We start from the raw sequence: 6,021 nt of genomic DNA, 5'->3' as shown, positions 1-6,021 counted from the left end.
TTAGCTAGAGAAAGACTTGCATTTAGATATCATCTTTCACAACCTCAGGATGTCCCAAAGCGCTTTACAGCCAAGGAAGTACTTTTTGAAGTGTAGTCACTGTTGTAATATAGGAAACGCGGCAGTCAATTTGCGCATAGCAAGATCCCACAAACAGCAATGAGGTAATAACCAGATAATCGGTTTTAGTGATGTTGGTTGAGGGATAAATATTAGCCCAGGACACCGGGGAGAACTCCCCTGCTCTTCCTCGAAATAGCGTCATGAGGATGTTTTACGTCCGCCTGAGAGGACAGATTGGGTCTTGGTTTAACGTCTCCTCCGAAAGACAGCACCTCCGACGGTGCGGCGCCCCCTCGGTACCGACCCTGGGAGTGTCAGCCTAGATTTTGTGCTCAAGTCTCTGGAGTGGGGCTCGAACCCACGACCTTCTGACTCCGAATGCTGCAGTGCTGCCACAGAGCCGCGGCTAGATGGTGCCGCTGGTCTTGGTGCCTCTCCCTCTCCTAAATAACTGCCCTGTGAAGGCTCCTGCTGGCTGCTGGTCGGCTTTTTTGTCCAAGTTTAAAGCCAGAAAGGGTAGCCTGGGGGAAGGGGGAACGTGGGGGACCTCTTCCTGATTCAGTTCTCCCTGCAGTTTAGAGTAATGCGTTCAGCTCTGGGCCCCACACCTTGGGAAGGAGATATTGGCCTTGGAGGGGGCGCAGTGTAGATTCACCAGAATGATACCGGGGCTAAAGGGTTAAATTATGAGGACAGGTTGCATAGACTGGGTTTGTATTCCCCCGTGTATAGAAGATTAAGGGGTGATCTAATTGAGGTGTTTGAGATGATTAAAGGATTTGATAGTTTCTCTCTATCTACCCTATCTCCTCTGGTGGGGGGAGTCCAGAACAAGGGGGAATAACCCTAAAATTAGAGCCAGGCCGTTCATGAGTGATGTCAGGAAGCACTTCTTCACACAAAGGGGAGTGGAAATCTGGAACTCTCCCCCCAAAAAAGCTGTTGAGGCTGGGGGTCAATTGAAAATTTCAACACTGAGATAGATAGATTTTTGTTAGAGAAGGGCATTAAGGGATATAGAACCAAGGCAGGTAACTGGAGTTCAGATACTGATCAGCCACGATCTAATTGAATGGAACAGGCTCGAGGGGCTGAATGGCCTACTCCTGTACCTGTGTTCCCTCATCTGATTTAAATGTGTAGAAGGTGGGTGTGGGGGTTAACAGCAGGGTGTGCTATGATTGGCCGCTACGCCCCTGGGCTAGCGAGGGGAATTTGGCCGACTTGCTCTTTCCTGATCTCTGTCCACTGGCTCCCGCTGGAAAGAGCAGCAGGCTGGGGCCCAACCGCGATGCCTCCATGGTTGAATACCCCGTCGACTCTCCTCTTGAGCATAAAGAAGGGCCGCCTAGGTGAGGTGCAGTTCCTGCGCGTACAGGGACGTGTTGACGGGGTGAGATGAAGTAAGGGTGGGAGGAGGCATGTGTGGATCATAAACACCAGCACAGACTAGTTGGGCCGAATGGCCTGTTCTGTGTAACATTCCCAGCAAGAGCCAGCACCGTCGGGGCAGAGTAAAGGCGGAGTCTGACTGGCTTTATCCGATGTCTTCAGTCGCTTTTTGCCTTTCAAAGTGGGCGATGGTCGAGCACACATTTCCAAATCATAACCGGTGTCTCAATGATGTCACATCATTGCTCCTAGTTGCAAGCTTCTCTGCTGTCACACTTCAAGTGCCTAATTTCCACTAAATTAACAATTGCACTCAGACAGGCCACTGGTGTGTGATAGGAGGATGCTGTAAAGTGGAGGGCTCTAGATCCTCAGCCTGGAGTGGAACTTCACTCTGTATCTAACCCGTGCTGTACCTGCCCTGGGAGTGTTTGATGGGACAGTGTAGAGGGAGCTTTACTCTGTATCTAACCCGTGCTGTACCTGCCCTGGGAGTGTTTGATGGGACAGTGTAGAGGGAGCTTTACTCTGTATCTAACCCGTGCTGTACCTGCCCTGGGAGTGTTTGATGGGACAGTGTAGAGGGAGCTTTACTCTGTATCTAACCCGTGGTTTACCTGCTCTTACTGGCTGTGCTAAATGTGATACATTATCCGACCTGATTATTTTTAGAAATCTTTTGCTGACTTTTTCTGTGGGTTGTGGCTGTGAAAACACAAGCAGGCTGTATAAAGTAAGTAAGCCTCTTACAGGTTGGTAGTAAAACCTGGAGTGATGGAAATATAAGCAGGACTCAGTCCTATAGGGGAAGCTTATTCTCAGGACTCCAAACCTGTTAACATGTCTGAAAACTTTGGGGTGGGGTAAAAGTTTGAGATCTTGTGCTTTGGTGCTGATGAAACTGTGAGTCATTAAACACCCCCACATGGAGGTCGCCAACTCTGGTTGGGCGTATTCCTGGAGGTTTCATCACATGACTTCTTGCCCCTATAGTCCTGCCATTGGTCGCCCGACTCGTCCAACCTCGCGACGACCCGCCTGCGCACTTCTGCCATTGGTCGCCCGACTCGTCCGTTCTCACGATGCTCCTCCCCACACTCCCGCCATTGGTCGCCCGACTCGTCCGTTCTCACGATGCTCCTCCCCACACTCCCGCCATTGGTCGCCCGACTCGTCCGTTCTCACGATGCTCCTCCCCACACTCCGGCCATTGGTCGCCCGACTCGTCCGTTATCACGATGCTCCTCCCCACACTCCCGCCATTGGTCGCCCGACTCGTCCATCCTCGCGATGCTCCGCCTTCCCTCACCAAGTGTAAAGTGAAGACTATTTGACAGCCAAGAATCATCCAATCCAGTAACAAAGAGCCAATTTTCCCATCTCCAGTATTTTTACAAATAATAAATGAAAGCGCTCAACGAAAATATAATTTTTCTCCCAGGTGTTGCTTGCAGCAGTGTCCTGGAGATCGATCTACAATTCCTGGAGAGTCCAGGGCAATCCCCAGATAAGGGACACAGGAGGGGTTGTGGGGGGAAAAAAATACTTTTTAAAAATTGGGTTTTAGGGGTCCAGTTTACATTCTTAGGGATTTTCCAAGCAGCTCAAGTCAGATTAGAGAGGGGCCATCCCTCCTGAACACGGACATTTGAACTCCCGCTCCCTCAGCGGTGCCAGACCCATCCGAAAGGTCAAGGTGAAATAATTTAGAGAACGTGAGTTCAAATCCCACCGTGGGCTGTTTGAGAATTTGAATTCAGTTTAAAGAAAAATCTGGAAATAAAAAGCTGGCATCAGTAAAAGTGACCGTGAAGCTGCAAAAACCCAACTGGTTCACGAATGTCCCTTTAGGGAAGGAAACCTGCCATCCTTACCCATTCTGGGCCTATATGTGACTCCATTCCCCACACCAACCTGGTTAACTCTTACCCGCCCTTGGAAGTAGCCTAGCAAGCCAATCAGTTGTATCAAATCCGCCACCCAGTGGGTCAAGAAGAAGGCCCATCACCACCACCTCAGGGCAACTAGGGGATGAGCAATAAATGCCGGCCTTGCCAGCGACGCCCACATCCCTCACTCTTGGTAGGGAGAGGGAAATATAGAAAAAAAGGAGATGGAGAGAAGGGTAAGGAAGAGAAGAATACATCAGTCCGACTCAATCGTTTCCCTCAGCCCCACTTTTAGCTTTGTTTTTTGTTGTTGGCACTAGTGGATGCCTCTGGCAGACATTTTGCGACTCAGAATCTCACATCTGGGACTTGCTGGGTGTTGGCGGTTCTGGGCTGGGTGTGACGTGCGGAACCGATCTTAGGTTGTTGAGAAACCTACGTGAAGGCCCGAGGCCGGTAGTGAAGGACGGTGGAGAAGACCAGACAAATCAGGGAGTTATGGCTACAACAACAACAACTTGCATTTATATAGAGCCTTTAGCGTGGTAGAAATGTCCCAAACGTGACACCGAACCACATAAAGAGATATCAAGACAGGTGAGCTAAAGCTTGGTCAAAGAGGTAGGTTTTAAGGGGCATCTGAAAGGAGGAGAGAGAGGCGGAGAGGTTTAAGGAGGGAATTCCAGAGCGTAGGGCCCGGGCAGCTGAAGACATGGCCGCCAATGGACATCCCTTTAAAAACCTGTAGGTTGTAAAAAGAAAGACCTCGCATTTATATCGCACCTTTCACACCTCTCAGGATGTCCCAAAGCGCTTTACAGTCGATGAAGTACTTTTGAAGTGTAGTCACTGTTGAAATGTAGGAAAAGTGGCAGCCAAGTTGCGCACAGCAAGATCCCACAAACAGCAGTGACCAGATCATCTGTTTTAGTGATGTTGATTGAGGGATAAATATTTTCCAGGAAACCAGGGCGAACTCCTCTGCTTTTCTTCAAAATAGCACCCTGGGATCTTTTACATCCACCTGAGAGGGCAGACGAGGGGATTGGTTTAACGTCTGCATCCGAAAGATGGCACCTCCGACAGTGCGGCACTCCCTCAGTAACAGCCCTGGGAGTGTCAGCCTGGATTATGGAGCTCAAGACTCTGGAGTGGGACTCAAACCCATGACCTTGTGACTCCAAGGCAAGTGCGCTACGAACTGAGTCAGAGCTGACGCACTACTGGAAGTGTAAGTGAGGGAGGAGAGGAGTTCCACTAGTTGTGAGGTTCTGGGAAAGAATCAGTTGGAGTGGAAGTCAACCACCTGCAGGAAGCAGGGAGCAAGTTATAACCTTTGTAACTATTTCTTACAATGCAATCCCACCCCTTTAATGATTTATTTGAACAGAGAAATTGTTTGATGAGTAATAGAGATTATTTGTTGTTGACAGTTGGAGATTTGGTCGCCAGAGGAAGTGGTGAAGATATTATCGAATCATTTACTCAGACTTCCTCTTCATCTTCTGCCAGAAAACCTCAAATTAAAAACACCAAATATCTTGAAAAACATATAGAAAGAACTTGCATTTATACAGCACCTTTCACAACCTCAGGATGTCCCAAAGTGCTTTACAGCCAATTAAGTAATTTTTTGAAGTGTAGTCACTTGTTGTAATGTAGGAAACATGGCAGCCAATTTGTGCACAGCAAGATCCCACAAATAGCAATGTGATAATGACCTGATAATCTGTTTTTGGTGATGTTGGTTGAGGGATAAATGTCAGCCCAGGACACTGGGAAGAACTCCTGCTGCTCTTCTTTGAAATAGTGGCCATGGGATCTTTTACGTCCACCTGAGAGGGTAGGTGGGGTCCTTGGTTTAACGTCTCATCCCAAAGACAGCACCTCTGACAGTGCAGCACTCCCTCAGTACTGCAATAGGAGTGTCAGCCTGGATTTATGTGCTTAAGTCTCTGGAGTGGGGCTTGAACCCATGACCTCCTTGACTCAGAGCTGAGAGTGTTACACACTAAGCCACAGCTGACCCCTAGACCAGTGTAGTAACTTTCCAAAATCTGCAGCGAATGAATGACATTTCAATATTTTGAGATTGTTTGAAGAACATTTAGGCCTAGTCTTTCGGTTTCCCTCCCCCACCTTATTTTCCGGGGTGGATGGGGCTGGATTTAGTGCTCAGCTGTTTGCCTTTCTCCCCTCTCCTCTGGAAACCAGTCCCAGCAAGGCTAAATGTGTCCCCCTATATATGGATAGGTGCAATGCAAATCACAAAGCCTTGCTCCTCCCTATCTCAGCAACCTCCTGCAGCCCCACAACCACACCTACCAACTCTCCGTTCCTCCGACACCTGCCTCTTGTGCATCCTGCTCCTCCCTTCACCCCACCGTTGGCGGCTAGTCTCTGGAATTTCCTCCCCGTAACTCTTCCGCCTCTCCACCTCTCGCTCTTCATTTACGACACTCTTTAAAGTCCATCATGTTGACCAAGCTTTTGGTCACCTCTTAATCTCTCCTTCATTACCTTAGTGTCTGATTGTCCCTACGCACCTGTGAAGTGCCATGGACCAGTTTTCTACGTCAGAGATGATATGCAAATTGTTGTTTCTGTAGTGAGAAGGTGGGTAGGTGGGATTGAGGGATATGGTGAGAAGGTGGGTAGGTGGGATTGATGGATATGG

General features: G+C 48.9%; 1 long non-coding RNA gene across 1 annotated transcript in view; it reads right to left on the bottom strand.

The window, feature by feature from the left end:
* The window catches only part of LOC137299637 (uncharacterized), a 49,803-nt gene that overhangs the window by 16,369 nt on the left and 27,413 nt on the right, over nt 1-6,021 (bottom strand). The window lies entirely within an intron of this gene.

This window comes from Heptranchias perlo, chromosome 29 (genome assembly GCF_035084215.1).
Source record: "Heptranchias perlo isolate sHepPer1 chromosome 29, sHepPer1.hap1, whole genome shotgun sequence".
In the NCBI taxonomy this organism is placed as follows: domain Eukaryota; kingdom Metazoa; phylum Chordata; class Chondrichthyes; order Hexanchiformes; family Hexanchidae; genus Heptranchias; species Heptranchias perlo.
Note: the sequence above shows the minus strand (reverse complement) of the source record. Positions and strands in the feature narration are given on the sequence as shown.